This window comes from Staurois parvus, unplaced genomic scaffold (genome assembly GCF_062004578.1).
Source record: "Staurois parvus isolate SC_StPar_1 unplaced genomic scaffold, SC_StPar_1.0 ptg000006l, whole genome shotgun sequence".
NCBI lineage: Eukaryota > Metazoa > Chordata > Amphibia > Anura > Ranidae > Staurois > Staurois parvus.
In genome coordinates this window covers 4,406,146-4,432,103 of record NW_028317802.1, presented here as the reverse complement: position 1 = coordinate 4,432,103, position 25,958 = coordinate 4,406,146, and positions in this window count along the sequence as shown.

Here is a 25,958-nt window from a genome sequence, read left to right as displayed (position 1 = left end):
ATGGATGAGGCAAAACGTGGATGCTTATTTCCCCAAATAAAATTGTTAATAATCCGCTGAAAATGATCCAAAAACGTTTTTGAAACCGGAACTGGAAGTGCTCTAAAAAGATAAAGCAGTTTGGGCAAGATATTCATTTTAACCGCCGTGACTCTACCCAGAAAGGAGATATGATAACCATGCCAAATCTTCAGTAGAGTAGAGAGACGTGACACACATGATGGATAATTAGCTGTAAACATATCCGAGTATCTGGGAGCAAGATTAATCCCCAAATAGGATATCCTGTCCTTGACCCAGCGAAATGGAAAAGAACTACGGAGAGATGCACTTAGGGAGTCAGGAACATTAACAGGCATAATTACCGATTTGGTAAAATTAACGGTGAGACCTGACACTTTAGCAAAATCATACAATACGAAACACAAATTAGGCAAAGAAGTCAACGGGTTAGTAATAAAAAGCATAACATCATCAGCATACATGCTCAGCTTAAAATGTGAAACTAATAACGAATAGCCAGAAATATCCGAATGTGATTTGATCGCCAATGCCAAAGGTTCCAACACCAGCGCAAACAAAAGGGGCGAAAGAGGACAACCCTGACGGGTACCTCTACCCAATGTAAAAAAGTCAGAGTTACAGCCAGGAAGCCTTATTCTTGTTTTAGGAGAGTCGTATAGGGCATGTATGCCTGCCAAAAACCCATCACTGAAGCCCATTTTCTGTAGCAAAGAGAACAAGTAGGGCCAAAGAACACTGTCAAAGGCCTTGTTTATGTCTAAACTCATCAACAGAACCTCTTTGGAATGTAAATTGGCATCTTGAATAACGTTTAGAGTGAGACGAATGTTATCAGTAATAAATCTGTCGGGAATAAAACCCGACTGGTCTGGAGATACCAAAGAGGAGATAATAGGAGCCAACCTGTTCGCCAAAATGCGGCTAAATATCTTCAGATCGTTATTCATTACTGAGATTGGTCTATAGTTTTGCGGCAAACAGTAGTCTTTCTGTGGCTTGGGTATTAGAGACATGTTAGCTAACAACATCTCCTCGGGGAATTTACCCCCCTGTAAAACATCATTAAATAGTGTTATCAAGTATGGAGCCAATATAGAGGTAAAATGTTTATAATAGCCAGCAGTAAATCCATCAGGACCCGGTGCAGTAGAGCGTTTCAGCGTTCCTATTGCACATGTTATTTCCTCTAAAGTACATGGAGCATTAAGAGAGGCAATCTGAGAAGGTGTGAGAGCAGGAAGGGGTATAGAATCTAGCCATGAATCTGATAGAGAAACAGAATCCGACTGTGGAGAAGCCAGTAGTTTAGAATAAAAATTTTCAAAAATACCCAAAACTTCCTGAGGTAAAGATGAGATAGCACCTGAATTAGTACGCAATTTATACACATGTGGGGGGCGCAAACAATGGTTCAATTTCCTTGCAAACATGGTAGATGCTGAGTTGCTATGTAATAGGAATGAGGCCTTCGACCAGCGGAGGGCCTTTTCAGTTTTTTGGGAAAGTAGGGCATTCAGTTCCAAGCGTTTTTGGGACAATAACTGTTTATTGAGTAAAGATGGATCAGCTACATGGCTTCTATAGTGTGCTTCTAATTCTCGGGTTAAAAGTAGTATCTGCTGCCAACGTTTTTTATTTCTGGCCGAAGCCATAGAGATAAGTCGGCCCCGTAGGACCGCCTTGTGGGCTACCCAGAGTGTGGCTGGGGAAATATCAGGGGTTGAATTAGATTGAAAGTATTCCTTAAGAGATGTAACCACCTCCTGCCGAGAGTCAGTATCAGTTAGCATAGAATCATTAAGTCTCCATGAAAAGGGAGTAGGTGCCAATCCCACAAACGTGATAGATAAGGCCATAATACTGTGATCCGACCAGGGGCTCAAATGAATGCTAGCTACCCTAGAATTAGCTAGCAATATAGGGGTACAAAAGATATAGTCTAGTCTAGCATAAGAGTCATGTGGGTGGGAATAAAATGTGTAATCCCTGGCTCCCGTGTTGTGCACTCTCCAAGCATCCACCAACTGGAGGGCATCTAGTTTCTTAGTAAGGGATTTTGGGAAAGCTTGGGAAGTGTGCGAGGCGGAGCTACGGTCCAAAAGAGGATTTGCCACCAGATTAAAATCCCCACCCACCAATAGATGGGGGGACAAAAATTTATCCAGAGCACCAAAAAATTAAAAAAAAAAGGTAGCCTGTGCCGAATTTGGTGCATAGACATTAGCAATTGTAAGTTCTCGACCTGAAAGGGTGCCCTTAAGAATAATAAACCTACTGTCTGGATCACGATACACATGTTGAACCTCAAAGGGAAATGAGTTATGTAGAAAAATGGCCACTCCCCTACTCTTGGAGGAATGTAGGGTATAATACCCCTGCCTATAGGATCTATGAAAAAAGGTCGGGTGTTTTGCGGCTGCAAAATGCGTTTCCTGTAATAAGATGATTTTTGCTCCTAATCTTTTATATTGAAGAAAGGCTGTTTTGCGCTTATTTGGCGAATTGAAACCCTGGACATTATGTGAAATACATTGAATTGCCATAATAAACAGAGCTTGCCACTATCATCATAAAAGTACACATTACAAAGATATCCCCTAAAGTTATTTGACTAGACATAGAAACCCGCAGGTCTGCATCAGACAGACATACAGGTGGCAGATCCAGCCTAGGGGACCTCCAGACCCCAACATAGGGGTCGTGATGTCCACAGACCGACACAATACCATCCTCATACACTAAAGTTTTGAGAGAAGAGAAAACAAAAAACAATGGAGAAGAAGCTTTAATATCTTCTATATTTGAAAGGGTAACTGAAGAACATGGATCAGGCAGAAAAGTCGTCATACCTGATAAAACAAAAAGTTCAAACATTAAGGGGCCACATGGGCCCAAACCCTGTCTCCTTAGAACATGGAAAACAGAGCTGCCACCCCGCAATCGGGCGGCGACACCTCCGGCCATGTCAGGAGGCAGGGTGGGGTAACGTGTCAAAGAGTAGTACAACCATGAATTAATGGGCGCAATTAGAAGGGTCCAATGACCCTTGTTATACCTTAACTCGTCCAGTTATCAATGCAAGGCATACAAAATATTCAGTATTGCAAAAATATCACAGCAGCAACCACAGAAATATACAACCTGACAATGTAAGAAATAGAGAGCAAAATCCCTGTGTCCCAAATCTTAGTAAAGTCATAAAAAACAATAGACCAGACCAAAGACTATCAAGACAATGAGTATTAGGCAAGTGAGAATGGGCCTGTCAACCCGGTTCTTGTCTGACTCTCCTTCTATCCCTCCGTGGGGAAGGGGTATGCCAAATGGGAGAGATACGAGGGGTGGAGGGTGGGCGTTGAGGTGATGGGGCATCCGCCAAGCCTAATTTGGCCAAGATTGCTCTACCTTCAGGAGGGGATGTAGCGATATATGTGCTCCCATTGTGTGGAACTATCAGCTTAAAAGGGAAGCCCCACTTGTAGCGGATACGAGCAGAGAACAGGGCAGTTGTAACTTCTTTCATTTTTCTACGCCTCTCCAACGTGGCCGGAGAAACATCAGGATAGATTTGTAAAACCGCGCCTTCAAAGGAGATCGTTGGAGTATTGCGAGCAGCTCTGAGTATTTCTTCCTTGGTCAGAAAATCCTTCATGCACAAGACAATATCCCTAGGCGGCTTGTCAGCAGGAGGTTTAGGGCGTAGGGCTCTGTGGATGCGGTCACAAGCAAAAGATCCAGGGTCACGATCTGGAAGGAGTGACTTGAATAACTTGATTATAATTAATGAAAGATCCAACATAGACTCCGGGATTCCCCTGATTCGCAGATTATTCCTGCGATTGCGATTATCAAGATCCTCAACCTGCGCCTGCAGTTGTGAAAAGGCCGTTTGTAAATGATCATGCTCTCTGGAAAGTTCACCATAGGCCAGGTTAAGTTCATCGTGTTTGGTTTCCAAGCGGTCTGTCTTAGAGCCCAGCGTGGCTATTTCCTGAGAGAGAACATTAGTGCTTTTATGCAATTCTGATTGAAATTCGGCGGCTAGTTTGGCGTACATAGATTCCAAGCAGGACTCCAAGTCCCCTTTTGTGAGTTGCTGTGTATTTTCGCTGACCAAGGCCGATAAGGGAGCGGTGGTATCCCGTGCGGGATCGGACAGGGATGCTTGCTCTGTATTGACTGGAGACATGCCGCAAATCTCGTGAGCCTTAAGGAGGTATGTCGTGAGGGACTTCTGAGCTTGTCCCTTTTTTTTCTTGGTGGACGGCATACAAAGAATCTCCCGGGGGTGATCAACTGAAAATTGGAAAGTGAATGGAGACTATAACCCCAGGGGACCTATAGCGCCCAAAATAGGTTCAGGGTTGTAGTTACATGGATGCTGTCAAACCCATCTGCGATAACATTACATTGTAAAAATATTCAGCAAGCCTTGAAAGGGTAGATAGAACATAAGTCACAGCAACCAGCAAAAATTTCACTCCGGGGCAGGATGATAGCACCAGATCCCAACTCAGGACACGAGAGGGATGGGTGGGAAGCAGAGGACCTCCGATTCTGAGCACAGGGCCCCGCAGGGAGACACCCCCTGGGGCAGTATCAAGGTACCAGTAGGCCTCTGAGCCCAGCAAGGGCCACAGACAGAGAAGATGATGGGCTCTGGGGCTATTAATGTGAGGCCCACTCCCCAAATCACTGTGGGGAGATCATGATAACAGGATGCCACCTGTACCCCCCACTCACTGTGACCAGGTAAAAAGAGGCCTCTGGCAGATGGTGTAGGCCGCAAACGTCGCCGCCGCCGCGGGGAGCAGCAACACTCAGCGACGTCCCTCTCTCAGCCTCTGTGATGCAGAGAACGCTGCAGACGTCCTTGGGTGATCCCCCACAGCCCGGATGGCAGCGGATGCGGATAGGAGGTGCCGGAGCCCCGGCCCACTCGGCCGCACCAGGCCGCGAACGTCCGCCGCCATGAAGGGCGGAAATATCGCCCAGATTCTACCTCCCAGGTATCCGGGATGATACCAGGGCCCTCCGCTGCTCCAGTGTGATCCGCTGCTGCACGGATGGCAGCGGATTCCGGAATACGGCGCCGGAGCTCCAGATTATGCGGCCGCTCCGGTCGCCATCTTGGACACGCCCCCCCTATTGCCTTAATATTTAAGCCCCCTGCTGCTTATTCTATTCAGTAGTTAAGGAAAGTGCAAAAGAGAATATGTTCCTATTTGCCACTAAAAAAACTAATCAAATATGTTGGGTGATATCTCCATATCTCCATGGACACATCATTTCTGATTTGGGAAAGGGGGACAGTAATATTACCTCCTGTATGGCGTTGTAACCCTTGTGTCAGTGCTGCATATGTATTAGACTTACTGGCACTATATTTGCAGCACTTTATTATTTTGACCGGTCATGACACCTGTTTTTAAGTGGTTTTAGGTCAATTTTGATGTATTATCTCATTCTGAGGTGGTGGTGAACTGAGGTATTTACCACATGTGTATTGTGTAATAAAGCATAATTTTATTAATTTCTTTGAGTATCGCATTCTGTCCATAATGTAACCGCTTCTCTGTGAATCTCTTTTCACGTTTCTCTTGGTTGTATACAGGGGCGGACTGGCCATTTGGAAACTCGGGTATTGCCCAAGGGCCCGGGGTCAGTAGGGGGCTCCATGAGATGCCCCTGGTACCTTTTTCATAGGCTTTTTTGAGTTTGGGCAAGGACACAGGGGCCCCATGATCCCCTATAACCCAGGGGCCCCATGAGTTGTCAGTCCGCCCCTGGTTGTATAGTGTTTTGGTTACTGGGCAGATAATATACGTCTAGCGATACATATTATTTTCAAAGCCCCGTATCTTTTCCATTTTTACCAGCACAGTAATATTTACCTGGTTGAAGAAGTGAGGGAGTTTTATCGTCAGGACTAATATGCTGCTAAGAAAAAGATGAAGGTATACAGATAATTCAAGGGACAGTAGTATTTAAACCCCCAATAATTTTTAGTTTAACATATTGAACACAATAAAAATAAACATTCCACGGTAAACTATTTGTTAAAATTCGTACCTCAGCACTTGCAATTTTTAACTTTCAATGCTGTTTGCTCCTGCTCCCTCTGTGCTGCTTCCCTGAACTTCCAGTCTTCACGAGAAAATGTTAATAGTGAACAGTGTAGTCTCCAGTTAATCTTTTAGTTTGGAGAAGGAAGAAATGAGGAGCAGGAGAGTGCTGTGCCCTCCAAGGCTACAGGGTGTGTTTCTTTTGATGCACACAGTGTAGGGAGACAGAACTTTAGCGCTGCATGCAAGACTGGCTCCATAGAATGCTGCAAGAGAAAGGAGCCACCCTGAAACAGGAAACCAGGGGCAGCGGTCATGGCATAAGCTTAAACAGGACCATAAACAAGGAATAAAAGATAGAGAAGCTGTTTACTCAGTAAGTGATTAAATCAGCTGCTAAAAGTGCTTAAAACTGAGGGTTTAATATCATTTTAAAATAAAACATGGCAACAAGTAAACAAATGAAATGACCCCTATTCAAAAGTCTGCATACCCTTAATTCTTAATACTGTGTATTGCCCCCTTTAGCATCAATTACAGCATGCAGTCTTTTGTAATAGTTGCCTATGAGGCCCCGAATTCTTACAGGTGGTATAACTGCTCATTCGTCTTGGCAAAATGCCTCCAGGTTGTGCAAAGTCTTTGGCCATCTTGCATTAACCACACGTTTGAGATCTCCCCAGTGTGGTTTGATGATATTTAGGTCAGGTGATCTGTGATGACCACTCAAGAACCTTCACCTTTTCCTGCTGTAACCACTGGAGGGTCAACTTGACCTTGTGCTTAGGGTCATTACCATGCTGGAAAGTCCAAGAGCATCCCATGTGCAGCTTTCATGCAGAAGAATTCAAATTGTCTGCCAGTATTTTCTGATAACATACAGCATTCATCTTGCTATCAGTTTTCACAAGATTCTCTATGCCATTAGAGCTTACAAAGCTGATTACAAACAACTCTCCCCCTAAGTTATAGAAATATGGAGAGGAAGAGATGTTCTACAGCCTAACTAGAAGGCTTGGGTTTGGCTCCAGGTTAGGTATGAACTTGAGTTCAAATGAACCTGAAAGACATCTGTCAGTGCCTGGCCAATGAGCTGTGGATGGGGGATTCTCCACCCTGCAGCTGCATGTACACAGAGGAGAGGTGATGCTTGTGACATCATTGACCAAATATGGCCATATTCGGTCTTTGATGTCATGAGCATTCCCATCCTTTTGCATACGTGCAGCAGTTGGGCAGGGAGTGTCCCAGCGGCAGCGCATGGAATGACAGCTGCCTTACGGGTTTGTCCGAACAAAAAGTCAGAAGAAATCACTACTCATCACTACTTGTACCTCCTGACCTGGAATTACAACTCTGTTTTTTTATAGATACACTACAGTGAATAAGCATTGCCACCTTTGGATAGAAAAAGTGATACTGGTAGGATAACCAGATGAAAATAAAGAAAAAAGCATGAAAATTATAAAACTAATGCATTCACCACATATAAGAACCAGCGCACTGCAATATACTACATTTTTGTCCTTATATTTTATGAAAGAACTCTTTGAAGCACACTAGTAGAACTCAGATAAAGAAAGGTAAATAGGCCAAAGTCACAGGATTATATTACCAGCCAGAATCCATCTAAAACCTTTCCTTTAAGAAATCTTTCACTTAAAGAATTTTAGAAAGTAGCTGAACACAACTCCAGTTGTGTCTTCGATTTTCATATCTCAGCAATTGAAAAAAATAAAATACAAACAGCACAGCCAAATAAAAAATCCTACCATGGCCTTGAGCTTGGTGTTTACTAGGAGTCACGAAAACAGCTAAAACTCTTCATTTGCATAATTTAGTTTTCTGTTTCCATGCAATGTTTGCAATACCTGAACACAAAAAGTCCAACATTCTGCTTTGAACATATCCGAAGCCATCCTAATCCCCTCTTGCTAACATCAAATGCTGCATTTAATCTCAATATTGTTATTTTAATTAGTGTTTATAAAAATAATGCTTATCTGGCTGTAAGTACCTGAGGGGGAAAAGTGTGCAATCATGCTTAAAATACATTGGTTAGTTGATTTCTGCTCCACTAAAGAATATGCTAGCATCCAGTGAACAGCCTGAATACACTGCAATTTAATCATGTTTCCTGGATTCTTACCTAGATACCTCAGCTATCAAATAAGAAGATTTAAATAAGTTCCCGAGGGACAAACTAATCTGATGGAATGACCCTGACATACTGGTTGCCTTACATGCTTTTCTAAACATGCACATCTATAGTATGTTTATATAAAAAAAAAGTCTCCAAGGCAAGGTTTCTAGTTTGTAGTTTGAAGAAGGCAGGTTGCTTCACCTGGGGCTCTGTATCTGGTGCTTGAGGACTATAATGTCTTCTGTAAGAAAGTCAATAGCAAGCCAATCAAATGCAATAGAGACTGTAAAAATTATGTATGAGCCTGCATAATGCAAATGTTTGACTGACTGAGAATGCTGGAATTATTGTAAGAAGTGCATGTTGTGAGTCTTTAAAAGCTTTTATTATGTAAAATACTGTTGCAACAGAGATTATCACACATTGAGGTGCTGTGTGTTTGTTGTTTTGTTTTGTGGATGTATTCATTAGCATACATTGCTCCTTGACCACAAACTTGTAATTTTCTGTAAACTGGATAATAAACATTGTGTGGTTGTAGCAAACACAGATTTTCATTGTAAATTGAAGTTTGGCATAGACAAAACATAAGAATAGAAAAACAAAATGCATAGGAGTTTAAGCAATTAAAATAATAATGAAATAATGATTTTTACAATGATAAGAAGTTGGTGATGGGTTGTATCCAACACTGCTGAAATTATTTGCTATCTTTAACTGTTTATATATATATATATATATATATATATATATATATATTTTACCTGGGTTCTGTGAATTCCTGTAAGGCCTTAAGTATTCAGAAAATAATTGGTACCACTTGGGTTAGGTTGGTTAAGTTATTCCAAAACACACTGTCACTTCCAAACAGTCCATCCTACTCAATCCTTGTCCTGTACACAATCCTTGAACAGAGGCTTTAGCATCTATTTTATTTCCTATAGCAACTGCACCTTGAGTCCTTTTCTGAGAATCTCCAATATTTTATCTTAACGCAGATCTTCAGCCATAAAGTGAATGTGCCTCCTGGCCATTCCTCCTCTGCTCCACTACATGTATAGTAGCTTTATTATTTTTGTTTACCCTTTATTTTTAGAAAAAAGGTTTAGACTGTCCCCTATACATGTCAATCGTCTAGGCGTATGACATGCCCACTGTGCCTCCTGGGATATACACTATATTGCCAAAAGTATTGGGAAACCCTCCAAATCATTGGATTCAGGTTTTCCAATCACCTCTGTGGCCACAGGTGTATAAAATCAAGCACCTAGGCATGCAGATAGTGTCTAGAAACATTTGTGAAAGAATGGGTCGCTCTTAGGAGCTCAGTGAATTCCCTACTCAATACCATGATAGGTTGCCACCTGTGCAATAAGTCCATCCATGAAATTCCTTACAACTAAATATTCCACGGTCAACTGTTAGTGGTATTATAACAAAGTGGAAGCAACTGGGAACAACAGCAACTCAAGCACCAAGTGGTAGGCTACATAAAATGAAAGAGCAGGGTCAGCGCACAGAGCACAGAAGTCACTAACTGTCTGCAGAGTCAACAGCTAAAGATCTACAAACTTCATTTGGCCTTCAGATTAGCACAACAACAGTGCGTAGAGAGCTTCATGGAATGGATTTCCATGGCTGAGCAGCAACATCCAAGCCTTACATCACCAAGTACAATGCAAAGTGTCAGATGCAATGGTGTAAAGCACTCCGCCACTGGGCTCTAGAGCAGTGGAGACATGTTCTCTGGAGTGATGAATCACGCTTCTGTATTTGGCAATCTGATAGATATGTTTGGGTTTGACGGTTGCCAGGAGAACAGCACTTGCCTGACTGCATTGTGCCAAGTGTAAAGTTTGGTGGAGGGGAGATTATGAGGAAGGGGTTGTTTTCAGGGGTTGGGCTTGGCCCCTTAGTTCCAGTGAAGGGAACTCTTAAGGCGTCAGCATACCAAGATATTTTGGACAATTTGATGTTCCCAGTTTTGTGGAACAGTTTGGGGATGACCCCTTCCTGTTCAAACATGATTGCACACCAGTGCACAAAGCAAGTTCCATATAGACTAGGAGGAACTTGACTGGCCTGCACCTGCAGTCCTGACCTCAACCCGACAGAACACCTTTGGGATGAACTAGAGCGAAGACTGCAAGCCAGGCCTTCTTGCCCGTCATCAGTGCCTGACTTCACAAATGCGCTTCTGGATGAATGGTCAAATATTCCCATAGACACACTCAAAAACCTTGTGAACAGCTTTCGCAGAAGAGTTGAAGCTTTTATAGCTGCAGAGGGACAGCCAACTCAATATTGAACTCTACGGACTAATACTGGGATGCCATTAAAGTTCATGTGTGTATAAAGGCAGGCGTCCCAATACTTTTAGCAATATAGTGTATATGTCACCTATCCCAGGAGGCCTTATCATGTAATTCACAGAGGAGGAGGGGACAAGCCCATCATCCGGTGGCTCGCCCACTCAACCCAGAGGATCTAGTGGGTCACTTGATGATGTCAGAGATAACATAGTGATGCAGGAACTAGTGGTAGCAGGGCATGTGAGGATCGTAGCAGAACAATGCTAGATCCACTATATGGGTGAGTATCTGAAATGTGCAGCATCCACCTCTCAGTAAGAGGGGGTAAAGAAACAAAAACAGTGGGGTGGGTGGATATCCACTTTAAATAGGTAGGTAATGATGCCAGTTCAACAATTAGTGGTCACCACGTAATTGGTTAGTAGAAACTAGCCAACAGGATGAAATCAGAGCACTTCATAGACATATATTGGGCTAATTTACTAAATGCAAATAGGCTCTTTGCTTTGTAAAGGAAGATGCACTTTGCAAGGACATTTTCCACAGAGCTTAGTGAATGTGGTGAAATTTCACTTTGCATAGCCATTCACATGCAAAGAAAAAAAAATACAGCAATTTTGTTTGCATGTGATTGGATAAAAAAGTCTGCAGGGATTTACCACACTCACTGAGCTCTGAGATAAATTCTCTTGCATCGTGATACTTCCCTTGCAAAGTAAACTATATATTTATCTTTAGTAGATCAACCCTTTTGTGTCCATGAATAATATAAATGTATCAAGCAAGGTGGAAAATGTTGATGCTCCTGCTATACATATGTGTAAATGATAGGCTTTGTACAAAATGTCAAAATGTTTGCTCATAGTTGCAGCAAACTGCACACAAATCTTGTTCTTGGTTGTGTGACTAACCCATGCATAGCCTGTTTTATTACTAGTACCTTTATTAAAACAATAACAGTAAAGTGGTATTAACTTCAACCTACTATTTTTTTCAACTCTCAAAAGAATGTTGGTATGGAATAAAGTGGAGACTTTTGCAGGCATAGCTACTGTATGTAAAACGTTAAAAGAAGTGTCTATACTGTTTAAAATCCAGTAATACATTGTCTTTCCCTGCTCTGAACATGCTCAGTTGCTCTCTATTTTTTTTGGCACTGTGCTGAAAAAGTAGAGGCCAATCTGCTGATAGTCTAAAGATTTACTGCTGCTCAGGGGCTCTGTGCTTCAGCAAAATGGCAGCCTCCAGCAAGAAGAAAGAGGAGCAATGCTGGAGGAAATTTACAGCACACACTCATTTTGGTAGCATAATTATTAATGTGGAATGTATGTTCCTTGCTAAAGAACATGATTTTTTAGCAAGTTGTTATAGGTAAAGTTCCTCTTTAACAAGGGTAATGGGACATGTATATTGTATTACAAGTGGGTAGGAGATCTTGTTTCCCTATCATGAGGATAATGGCTTGTCCATAGATTCGCATAGCTTTTATACACAGCTTTCTATTTTTCTTGATTTCGGTTCTCTGTGTGCTGTATACCTTGGGACCATTTTTGACCTTTTCTTTCTTTCTTTCCAACATCTATTATTTCTTGGTAACCTTAAATGATCTTTGGCTTTAGGTATATCAAGACTAAACTGGTAAAACACATATTTATTCTTTAGATCATACAGATCAATGTGAAGTGTGAACTGACAGGAGTGCATGGCAGCAGATGATAATAAACTGTAGGGAGACATTACATAACACTGTTTTATCACACAGCGAATGCTGAAAGCATCTCTTGCTTCAAGAATTAAAGAAAACAATACAGACATTGAATGTAGGCCCCTTTCACACAGGGAGGACCCGTCAGTGGATCCATTTACTCAGCGGGAGATCTCTCTGCTGATCCCTGCTAAGCAAGTACATGACAGATCTTTGTCTGCTCTGCTGCTGCAGAGCAGACACAGACACAACCCACTGCTCTCTATGGGCAGTCAGATGGAAACGGACTACCTGTCCATTTCCATCCGACTGCCATCCCATCCAATCCAATGGACAGAAGAGGAATGGATCCCCATCTGTCTCTTTTTGGGAGATCGGATTGGATTGGATATTGGCAGGTGTAAATGGACACATGTCTATTTACACCCACCGCTGCATAGAGAATAGAGGTTCTGATCAGGCGGACCCGATCGGAACGTCTGTGTGAAAGGGCCCTTAATGTTGAATGCCCCAGGTCTGGATAAGCTTCGAGGGTATATAAAGTAGTCTAAGCTCTTGCCTATCTTTATATACCTTATCTGAATCACTCTAAAAGTTTCAAAATACCTTCTATTCACTGCTGCTATGTGGTCTCTGTTGGTGAAACATGTGGCAATTGACAAGGCTTTAGTCAATTGGGGGTTGCTTTACTACAGGCAAATAGGATGTTCACTTTGCAAAGGAAGTTGCTCCTTCTAAGAGAATTTTCCACAGCGCTTAGAGAATGTGATGAAATTTCACTTTACAAAGAATACCCAATCATGTGCAAGGAAAATAAAAATAAGCTTCAGCTTTCATTAAAGTGGTATTAAAACCAAAATAAAAAATGCAATATTTTGCAGCTTAGCAATCAGTAGATGTTGTGGCTACATTAGTTTCCTTTTTTTAGGCTTTTTCCCTCTGTTTTCACGTAGTGATCTGGCCAGTAACACACCTCCTGTATTAGAGTGCCCCCACTCTGGATAAAAGAGAATAGGGGGCACATTCGGACAGCAGAATTGTCAGCCTGGGGGAAGGGGAGTGTTAGATGTACTAGAAGTTTTAAATTCAGCTAATACTTTATAAGCAGTTACAACCATTTTTTGGCGATAAAGATTTTACATAAGATAAAAAATGTTGATCATTGTTAGCACCCCTGTCAGTGTTAAATGGTTTTTCTCAGTCCTGTAACTGATACAATATGAAAGAGAGCTTGTTCTTTTTAAAAATCAACAGAGTTAGTGGCTGGATCTCCAGGTGAAAATAAGGGAGAGAAAGCCTAAAAAGAAATCTAATGCAGCAGTCACATCTAAGAATTGGTAAGCTACAGTATAATAAATGTTTATTTTGGGGTTTACCACTGGTTTAAAGTGGTTGTAAACCCTTACATGTACCCAGTGAAGTGGCTGGCCTCAGGTGATACACAGAGGTGAAACAAATCCTCCTACATACGTTGTACTGTACCTGTTTATCTACAGCTGTCTTTCTCCGACATCTATTCAAAGTGCAGAATTTAAACAGGACCTCTCAACTCTGAAAAGCATGGGGCGGGGAGCTGAAGCTGCCCTTCCCTGTCAACATTTTTTTCTTGGTGTCAGAAAAACTGGTCAGTGACTCATGCTGATAGCAGGGGGATGAGGCAGCAGACAGAGAAGTACACACTATAGAGCAGTGGTTCTTAACCTGGGTTCGATCGAACCCCAGGGGTTCGGTGAGTCAGTCTCGCGGGTTCGGCGGAGGTGAAGACCCACACCCGACTCATATGATTCGTGCAGTAAATATTCATTATTATGTTTTTGTTTTTGTGTGAAAATCATGTTTTAATGGTTTTGTTCTTTGTTCTTAACGGTTTTGTTCATTTTGTGCACCTATGTATAGATATATACCTAAATATATACCTATGTTTTGAATTTTAAAAATCATATTTTATTTTTTCAATTAAGAAGGGTTCGGTGAATGCGCATATGAAACTGGTGGGGTTCAGTACCTCCAACAAGGTTAAGAACCACTGCTATAGAGGGATATATTTTGTTCATATTTCATGTCTGAGGTTTACAACCACTTTAAGCTCTGGGGAAAATTCTCTTACAAAATGCAACATCCCTTGCAAAGTAAATAGTCTATTTGCGTTTAGTATATCAACCCCATGGTCGGCACAGAAGAAGATGATTGGTGCTATAGTCAAGCCACTGGTCATATAACCATCTGCCAGAGTTAGGTTGGAACTATCAAGCACCTCTTATCATTGTTATTTATTGCTAATTTAAGTAGTTTAAATATAGTTTACTTTTGTCCCCCTATATTTTTACAAATATATTTAAAAGCTTAAAAAAGCTCGCAAAAAGCTTCTGTGTAAGTTAAATGTAGCTAATAAAAAAACTGAAGCATCTCAGTGCATGTAATTGCAAATGTTTTAAACATGAGAAAACATATCTACAAAACACTTTTGATTTTATACACTTTTAGAGGAAAAATAAACTCTAATAAGGAAACATTGGGGTTGATTTACTAAAACTGGAGAGTGCAAAATCCGGTGCAGCTGTGCATGGTAGCCAGTCAGCTTCTAACTTCAGCTTGTTCAATTAAGCTTTGACAATGAAACCTGGAAGCTGACTGGTTCCTATGCAGAGCTACACCAGATTTTGCACTCTCCAGATTTAGTAAAAAAAACCCATTTTGTCAAAGATTCACACAAAACTAAGCACCTAAACTGTTTCTAATGCAAGAACAGTGCTACAGCTCCAGCACCTGGTACATCATCAGAGGTCAAGTAATCTGGATGACTGAAGATGCCAAACCCGGAAAAAGATCTGGAGAGAATGATGGCACAGGGGAGCGATTTGCTGGTAACACATGGTTGGAGTGGGGGTAAGTTTAGTTCTACTCTTTGCAAATTAAACATTTTCTCTTGAAAAATCACATTCCACCCCATAGAGACTGCATCTCTTCAGAGCAGGTGAAACTTCATTAACATTTTCCTATATATATATATATATATATATATATATATATATATATTCACAGTGTCTGTGTTTAATTATTTTATTCTCTCTTCTCCTCAAAGTTTAAGGTAAAAAAAAAAATTCTTATTATCTAAACATATATTTTGTACCAGTTAGTTGTTGCTTTATGTTCTGATTTCTCTTTTTCAGTACAAAAACATAATTGCCAATTATATCTGCTCTACCATAGATGTAAAAAGATTGCCATCTAATTCGGCTGTTGAAGCAGAAGAATGAAAGTATTAGTGAAATGTTTTAATTAAAAATACTATGGCAGATAAAATTAGGATTCAGTATTCATGAAAAACTAAAAATGAAAATGTTTGCAAATAATTTTAGGCAGCTGCCCTATTTTTGCATATGCTGTTTATAAAGCCATCCATATTGCTCTCTACAGGCCCCCATAGACTTTACAAAAAGTCTACAAAGTCTCTCAATCTGGCTGTTTTCAGGAAGTTTTCAGGACTAGAAGGGAATCTAATATTTACGTTGCACTGACAGATGATGGCAGACACCCCCATGACCATGGTCATCAGGCTGGAAAACCATATTGGTTTTCGCATGATAAGATGGATACTAAAAATTGTCAACAACATACCTCCTTTATCTCTCTGCCTAGTAAACAAAAAAGGAATGATACAACCAGTTGTGTTTGGGTATAAATGCATGCAGAAAAATCCCCTAAAAAATTATTCTCAACAAATGTGACTGTCATGTATTACAACTTGCTAAAATAACATTATTTAACTAAAGGCAAATCTTTTTTTTTATTATTAGAATAGATTTGGTTAGAATGGTAAAGGGCTAGAACCACTGCCAAGTATTTATTTCTGCTTGTATCTATGTTTGAGGTGATTCACTCTCTCTACCTGATCACCAAAGTTACGTGACATAAAAGTAAGGGTAAATCCATAATTGTGTTACCAGAGTTGTACCAGAAATGGAACCAAGAGAAAATCTTCTGTATCAACTATCTAAGCGGGGATTTCCCCAGGGCCGTGGATAAGGGGATACTATTAGTCCTCCTGTACGGGGCCCAGGCCAGCACAGGGGCTGAGGCAGCTGGGTGAATCAGATGTGGGCAGGAAGGGTGATCAGCATGGTGGGGGGCAATTACTGGAACCAATCCCCTGTATGGCTCTCTCTGCAGCAGCTGAAAGCTGGCTTCTTCCTTCTCCCTCCCGCTAGCTTTCAGCTGCTGCAGAGAGAGTCATACAGGGAAACAATTACAGTAATTGCCCCACCCCGGTGCACCCCTCTGCCTTCCTGTGCATCATACATTTCCCCGTTTCCCCACCCCTGTAATGTTGCCGGCTTCCATCCTCTTATTCCCACCGACAGCTGCAAGCACACGATAGGATCCTGCAGGATGGAGAGTGGGAGAAGGGTCTGGTAAATATGTCACATTTACCAGCCCTTCCTTTCCCGAATGAACACAATGAGTGATTGGTACCAATAAATTACTGTGTTCATTCATAATTGAAGCATAGTAAACTGTGTTTTGTTGTGGGAAGGGGGGGGGGCTTGTCAGGTTAGCTGTATGGGGCCCCGTGGTTTCTAACAGCAGCCCTGGATTTCCCGCATATTGGAAAGATATCTTCTCACTGCTTGTTCAGCCTACAGGATAGGATAGATGGCAAGCAATTTTAACTTGACTCTATTCTATAGAAATAAATTAATTAATTAACTAACAAAACAGTCTATTTTTAATTTAAATATATTTTAATGTGACACTAAACTTTGGTTTAAAAAAAAAAAAAAATTTAAAGCGCATGCTGCTCCAACATTTCATATTCCTGATGTGTGTTTTTGTTACCATGTACTTGGATTAAAAAATATTCTGCTCTCTTTGCATTACTTTATTAATCACCTTCTGTTGCTCTCAGCCTCCTTAAAATCTCCAATTTCCTCTTTTTTTCTGCTGCTGTGATCTAACTTCCTGTTCGAGGTCCCACTGCATGTAGGAACGTAGCCACCCTCCCTTGCTCGCTCCTGAGATGGAGTAGAAGCTACGAGTCTGCATTATGGGATTTGTAGTGTGCATAGAGCACTGTACATGACCACAACCAGGGCTTTTTTTCTCAGAGAATAGGTGCAGGAACTCAACCATGTCCCCTCTAAAACAACCCCTCCACATACACACCCACCAAGCAGCATAAAATAGTGAGTGTGGCCAAATTACCAGCGGTAGGGTCTTAAAGGGGCATTAAATACCAGGAGTGCATTACGTCCAGATGGCAGAATTTAGGGGAGCACTACACACCGAGTGCAGAGTTCAGGGTAGCACTACACACAGAGTGCAGAATTCAGGGGTGTGCTACGTACAGACTGCAAAGTTCAAGGGTACACTACATACAGAGTGCAGAGTTCAAGGGTGCACTAGGCAGAGTGCAGAGTCCAGGGTTGCACTAGGTACAGAGTTAAGAATTGAGCTAGGTTTAGAGTACAGAATTCAGGGGTGCACTACACAGAGTATATACTGAGTTCATTGGGTGCGCTACATACTGTACAGAGCCCAGAGTTCAGCCCTCTTCCCCAGCTGCTTACCTCTGCATCCCCCATCAACATCTCACTTTTACCCCTCTACAGCTCTGCCCTGTACACAGAACCCCCCCCCCTCTCCACTGCCCTCATCTTCTGAGCCATTGCCTATTCTATGGCAAGTTCCTGACTAACAGGGAGCTGTCTAACACAAAGAGTTACATAGCTGCATAGTTAGTCAGGTTGAAAAAAGACCAACTTATTGAATCGATAAAAATAAATACATTGAAAACCTCCATATATTCTACAGAACCCAAAACCTATAGTTGATCAAGAGAAAGGAAGAAAAAACCCTTAAAGCAGGGTCCAATTTGCACCAAGGGAAAAATTTCTTCCAATGTAATTTTGTAAAATTTTTAGGCTAAATGGTAAAATGTAAATAAATACACAGATACAGAAAAAGAACATGTCCCACTGTGTAAATTCATAGTCAATAATGCTGTCCAGCTATGTACTGTAGGCTCATCATAGATCATAGATCATGATGAATTATGCCCCATGATCTGCCGACACAATCACAGCTACCCCTCATGGGCGATCCTCTCCTGCCAAACTCTCTCTGCAAATGACAGCAACCCTGTCAGTTGCTATAGTTAAGGAAACAGATGATAATGGTTGATGCCATTGACCACATATGGCATTGGCCTCTTTGTTTGCAAACAAAGCCCAGCAGAGAAGGAACTGTCATTTGGCAGCAATAGCTGTTTTTGTTTCCAGATGTAACCTTTTACACTATGCAATATGACCAGGTTTAAGGCATTTGCCAAGCATGTAATTTAAAGAAATTTAAAAAAAAGTGTACTTTTAATGTTGCACTTTAAGCCTTTATAAGGGACTAGCTTCACACTGAGCAGTATTTTTTTAATGTATTTTGTTTTGGTACATGGCGCTCATGGTGGTACCAAGCTACACATGCAATTTTTTTACCAAACTTTTGTAATATGGCCTTGAAAAAAGCCAGAAAAAAAAATAAGATTTGGATTCCATAAACTTTTAAAGGGCTTTGGCAATATGCTTGTGAACTTTGTTCATCAATACCCACCATTGCCATTACATCTGAGATCTCATTGAAATCTCAAAATTATATAAGAGGCTCACTGGAATCACAAACATAGAGAACAAAGAACTAAATCTGAGCAATTCAAAGTGAGCACATTATTAAAATATGCATAGGCAGGGATAGTAATAAATGACAACTACATATTGATCAATATATATAGACTGAAGTTATTTGCATAAACGTTTTGGGATTGTTCAGAAACTAGCTTAAACAGGTAACAAGGCAAGCGGGTCTAACCTCTACCAAGCAACTATCAAATGACAAATCTATGGTGGTTTAGGCACAGTGGACTAAATACAACATTCAAAGTTCAGGCCATGGCTTTCTATTGCTTTTCTGGTTCTCCTGGCAGGGGGCTACATTATACAATGCCTGGAGCAAAAACTTAAAGTGGTTGTAAAAGATTACATTTAATTTTTAAAAAAATAACAAACATGGTATACTTACCTGCCCTGTACACGTTTTTGCACAGAACAGCCCCAATCCTCCTCTTCTGCTGGTTCTTTAGCTCCTCCCCCTACCAAGTGCCCCCATAGAAAGCTATGGGGGACACCTGTGCTCGCTCACTTCTGAGCTGGCTGTGTGTGCCCATAGACACACAGAGCATGGTTCAGCCCCACTTCCTACTTCCTCCTCACTGACTCTGAGAGGGCGAGAGCCAAGAGAGCCTCTGCTCCCCTGCATAGCGTTGGATCAAGATTGGACAGAGGTAAGTAAAGGGGAGGGGGGGGGGGGCTGGAGAGGCTGCATGCAGAAGGTTTTTTTTCCCTTAAAGTGGATCTATACTCACCTTCAATCCAACGATGCACCTTGCCGAAACTCCCCAGGCTTCCAGGTCATTGCTGTCAGCAGTTATCATTGATGACGCTACACCCATGCATGCTCCAATCTGTGCAGTTGCAGGTGCAAAGCTCACTGTACAGGGGCAGACAGGTAGTTAAGCAGCCTTGACTTAGAAGAGACAAAGCTTGCCTCTTCTGCATTAAAAATCTTGCCTGACCAATCATTTTGAAATCCTAACCTAAACGTCCACTTTAGTTCATAAAATACATTAGGGCAAAAAACATTCTGCCTTTAGAACCACTTTAATGAATTTTCTTCTAATGATAAATCCTTGTCACATTCCCTGTCTCCCAAGCTCCCTTTTAGTAAAAGGCAGCCTCAATGATCTACAGGGAGGCCCAGGAGAAGCAAGGCCATAATCATTTTTTTACAGAGAAGGTCAAGATTTGCACATAATCTCAGCTATCTTGATCTGCTAATCATTTTTACATATAATTTTCACTGATGCATTTTTTATTGCATGCTAACTATGAATTGCCTGCTTATTTGACACATTTTCTATAATATTTTTCTGATTCTATTTACCATGCACACTTCAGTAGGAAATATGTTTCTGCCTAATACAGATATATGAATGCCTACTCTAATTAAGGCTTATTGTGTAAGTGAAATCTATGTGCCAGCTTTAAGCAGAGCAATAAAAAAATAGTTTATTTATACTGACTCTTGGCTGAGCTCTAAATCATATGTTTTTAGACAGTCGCAAATAAAGACAACAAGGCAAAAGTGGCCAAATTAATTGGCTTCTTAAATTTTGCTTTGAGACAGGAAAACAAGCGAAAAAAGGGAAGCCAAGAAATAAATAAAAAGCTGATAAAAGAAACAAATCAAAGGCGAAAAACAGAATTAAAATAAATTGAAGAGGTAAAAGATAAAACACAATGAGACAGGGAAAATAGGCAAACAATCACACACACAAATATACACAGACAGGTCACTGTCCATTAACCTTTAAGGGAATAGTATCCATTATGTTTCAATCATTCTATTGAAGAACTACAATGGGAATCAGATTTACAGCTGACCTTTCACCTTACGTCCTAGTAACCTCTTTCCTTTCAAACCTATTCTCCATTCGTATTACATTAGATCCATCATCATATCTGTTATGATTTCCTGTAGCTTTCATTCAGATTTTCATCTGTGCTTTTCCACTACCATGTCGCTGACCCGATAATCCTATAGCTACGGTTCTCAGATCACCGCATCCCTGTCAAAAAAGCCGAGATTTAATCTTTTATGCTCATCAAACTTGGAGGATCCAGGAAATTGGCTGTTGAGAAATTTCAGTTTGACAATGAGAAATGGCACACAAAATATGTTGCTGTCTGGTGTCAGTAGCATTTTCCACTTTTACATTCATTGGAATCCCTGTAACATGCTTGAGAATAAAGTTGTGTATATAGCAAGGGGATTCTGGAGTAAATTAATCCAGTGGAACTAGCGGGAGGTTATCCGAGGGATGGGGCTTCCTTTGGTTCAGGAATCCCCAAGGTAATTCTAAGTTTTTCCAACATATAAATCTGAACTGTCACTTGATTAGACATTGTTTTCTTTGTAATGCACCTTTACCTTTTGGGAAAAAAATCCTCTGAACCAAAAATGCCATATGAATCAATTCACAAGCATATTTATTTTCCTATATCAGGGTGTTTTCATGCTGTGTTATTTTTAAATTTTAATGGCTCGAAAAGCAACTTTAAAATGTGTTTTATCACCACATTGAAATCATCATCTAGCACATCTAGCAAGACTACCTAAAGCCTTAAGGTGGCTATAGCTGGACTGAAATTCAGCTGGTTCAGCAGGTACCAGCCAAATTTTGATCCTTGTGTAGCTACTGCAGTTGAACAGAAGTTGATCCATTGATCAACTTTGTTCAACCGTCAGATAAAAGCCACTCAATTAGCAGCCGCAGCCAATGGCTGCAGTGTGGATCAGTATATTCTGACAGTGGGGGGTCTCTCCACTGTCAGAATACAATAGGGCAGCAGGGAGGATTTCCCCATCCACCCCAGTTCAGTTTTTTAATTTGGCCCACTAGCTGAACGAAAAACTGAACCATGTATGGCCAGCTTTAGATTTGTTTCCCCCTCTGTCTGTTCTGGAAAGATGAGCTGTCAGTTCAGTATGTGTGTCTCTAGTTCCCTAACTGTCCTACACAGCAATTCCTTTCCACCATTATATGTCCTCAGTCTTCTGGATAGAATGATACCTAGCATCATTCAACCAATTAGACTGTGGACATCTTATGAGTTCTGGGTGTCGTAGACCCACCCTTTGAGGGAGCATCACCACGGCACCCTGCATTTATGTACAGTGATGCAGAGAATTATGCTAATATCAACCTGGCTTGCTGCATCATTGAGGACAGTCCAGCACTGGAAAAGACGGAAAAATAAATAGGAACAGAAGCTAGGACCACTTTTCATTTTAAGGGACCCTTCCATAAACAGGATTGTCCCTATTTTAAATTTAATGTTAAATTTTGTGTTTCCCTAAACTTATGCCTTCTGCAGGGATTGTTGCTCAGCAGAGAGTGCAATAAGAAACACTATTGCTTAGTTATGAATACTTATGTCCTCCTGTCCAATTGTATTGCAATGGTGCATGCTAGAGGAGTATATAAATGTCTGTGGTGACTTTTCAGAAAGTACATAGCCTCCTGGTATACTGCAAAGTCTGGGGCTGTTTTGAAGGCCTCTGACTCCCAGGGGGACCTCTGGCCAGGATAGGAAGATCTAAAGAAAAAAATGGCATTTAAACTGGGGCAGCACAGTGGCTAAATGGTTAGCACTTCCGCCTGGCAGTACTAGGGTCACTGGTTCATATCCCAGCAACGGCACCACCTGCTTGAAGTTTGTATGTTCTCCCTGTGTTTGTGTGGGTTTCCTCTGGGTACTCCAGTTTCCTCCCACACTCCAAAGACATGCTGGTAGGTTAATTGGATCCTGTCTAAATTGGCCCTAGTATGTATGAATGTGAGTTAGGTACCTTAGATTGTATACCCCTTGAGGGTTAGGGACTGATGTGAATGTACAATATATATGTAAAGCGCTGTGTAAAATTGATGGCGCTATATAAGTACCTGAAATAAATAAATAAACTGCAGGTATATGATGGATCCAGTATGGATGTCAAGGGGGACTCCACACACAACAAAAAACAAACAAACAAAAACAACCTAGAGTCCCATACCAGACCCTTTTTGAAACATGCAGGCTATCCGTACAGAAAAGAGGGGGATGAGTGTGTGCCACCCCCACGCCAAGACCCCAGATTTCATCTCCCCTCACATGAATGAGTAAGGGGTACATAATACCCTTACTCATTCTAAAAAAAACCCACAAGTAGTAAATAAAGACACACTTTTTGATAAGTTCTTTATTTTAAAAGACACAATGTACATCTATCATCAATCATAGCACATATTAATGTAGATTCTCATCAGTCACAATGAAAAAGGCCCGCTGACCTGCCAAAACAAAAAGTACATTGATCTGCCTAAGGCTAATGACAGATCCCCAAGCTGTCATCTGGAATGTAAACAAAAAGGCAGAAATAGTGACTGACATCAATGACTAAATATAGCCATGGATATATTTACCCAAATATTTAGAGAAAGTGGAAAGAGAGCGCTGGTTTATTTTACTGGTATTGTAATCTTAAGGTATTAATAATGTTGGTGTAAATGATCTGGTTCTGGGGCAGGCAGTTAAAACACCCCAAAGGATCTCCTGATTCTCCTTAGCTTGTAGTGTACTGTAAGAAGGGTTGAAATTAAAGCACCACACAACTGCTAAGAGGTCCAGATACAACTTTATTTCATTAAAAATCAGGGGTATAATTAAAAAAAGTAGCCAATGCATTTCGGGGGTCTGAGTGCCCCCTTCATCAGGGCTTGACTGGCAACAAAGTGAACAAACCAGAAGTGAACTGGACCTACAATTGTATTTATTCCAGTGTGAATTGAAAGCACAGGCCTGATCAGCAGCTTGTTTAGCAGCCTTTTTGGCATTTTGGAATAAATACCATTATAGGTCCATATTAACAATGCTGTTGTCCAAAGGTGCCCCCTGTGCACATTCATCCAGAGTGGGGGCACTCTAATACAGGACGTGTGTTACTGGTCAGATCACCAAGGGAAAACAGAGGGAAAAAAATAAAGAAAAAAAAACGTAATGCAGCACCACATCTAAAGGTTGGTAAGCTGCAATATATTACATTTTTAATTTGGGGTTTATTACAGCATTAAGTAGTACTACTAAGTAATTTGGAAAACTCAAAACAATTATAATGCAAGGGCACCTGCTCAGATATTCATCAAGTTTATTGTTTGTGCTGTATTTTTTATCCAAGAAGACAAGAACAATAAACATGATGATCCTACAATAGCTATATTGTTCTGCAGATACAAATGGATTCATATACCTTATTTAGCAATAGGGTAAAATCCAACACAAGAGCACCTTACAACTATACACACACACAACTTTTGAACGCTTTTCAATAACGCTTCCCCTCGCCCATCAAAACTACACCCTTTGACTTGAACCTCGTCCTTGTGTTGTTCAATACCTCCCTGAGAATAAAACACTTACATTTTATTTATTGGGTTTAGAAACAACAGAACAGTCTTGCTTTGTTTCCATTCACTGCAATTCTGTCTTTGTTCTAGTTTATGGCTGGAATGTCACTAGAAAGAGGCTCTTGAAAAATGTGGAACTTGATATTGTGAATTTATCCTGTGAGAATTCAAAGCCTCACAACAATAGATGCATGCTGGTGTCAAGAAATTCATCTTTCAGATATTTCTGGTCTTACTTAGCGCAGACAATGAATGTAGCCAAGACTGAGTACTAAGTCTTTATCATTTTTAAAGTTTAGTCCGTTTCAAAAGCATGACTATAACAAAGTTACTACAATGAAAAAAATACTCTATTTTTGTCTATGAAAACATGCTGTAGCCTTGGCCCATGATTCCTTTAAGCTGCACAGTCCAGGCATTACAGTCGTGTAGGAGATATCTTTCTCTTCTGGACTGTGGGAGGGAGCAGAGAGACTGGAGGATTGTGATTGACTGCACTTGACTTTATGCTGATATCCACCTTTAATGTCCTTTTAAATTGTATGGGCCAAGCTGGCCCAAACAAACTACTGCACAGGCGTGTTTGCTGGCCATGCTGTATAAGCTATCTGTAGCCTCAGCCTCCCGTCTCACTCCCGGGATTAAATAGAGTCAAACTGAGCACTGCTCAGCCATTCATAGGAAGCTTTGTATTCAATGAATGAAGATGTTACCCTTCTAGTTAGCTGATAGCTAGGTTAGGTAAATGTAGTTCTTTAGCTCCTCTGTAATCAGTGGAGCAGCTTGTGATTACTTTGGGCTGCTCTGAGTTTCACAGGGGTGGGTTAGACTGCTTCCCCCTGGCTTGTGTCAAATCTACAATCTCTTTATGTGGTCCCAGCCAATCCCTGGGGGAGGGTGCCCAGTAGGTGGCTGGGAGAGTACATAATTAGTTTGGGCCGGGAGCAGAGGGGATCTTGTCCTTGTGTCTGGGCAGTCCAGCTGTGCATCATTTCCTCATTGAGGTCCCAGCTATATTAACTGAGGGGTCTAATCTGAATTTTCCTGAAGCTGACCGAGGGATTTATCTGGGGATCTGGTCTTAAGAGCCCACAGGAGATCGGTCTGGATGATATTGTAAGGAAACATCCAAATAACCGGGGACATTTGTGAGTACAGACCGGTATGTGAGATCCCAGTGACTGCATGCTTGTGTAGTTCAGCCCATTACTTGCTGCTGCAAAGATTGAGTTAGAAAACTTTGAGAAAGTGAGTGTCCTCAAGTTACTACTTTGCCCTAGAAGAGTATCCCCTAGTTGCCTGACAACCACCCAAGTTCAAGTTTAATAAACCATGACAAAAATGATACCCTTAGACTAATCAATGAGCCAGACGAGTGACCTAGACTGTGTGCCTGACTGTGAGTACACTAGCTTGGAAAAGAACCCTGGGACCATTTAGCAAGTTCTGTCGGGGATCAGCACTACAAATACAAAGCTTCCTCTCTAGGCTCAAGCTGAGAGGCAGACTGAGCCAGGGGAAGGAGAATGAGCCTAGAGAGGAAGCAAGATTGCGTGCTCTCCATTTTTAACCTCAGTTACTTTTTTGCAATTGTTTACTTTTTTATGTTTTACTTACAACTGTCAGAGTTTGTAAAAGTTCTTCCTTTAGATAAAAC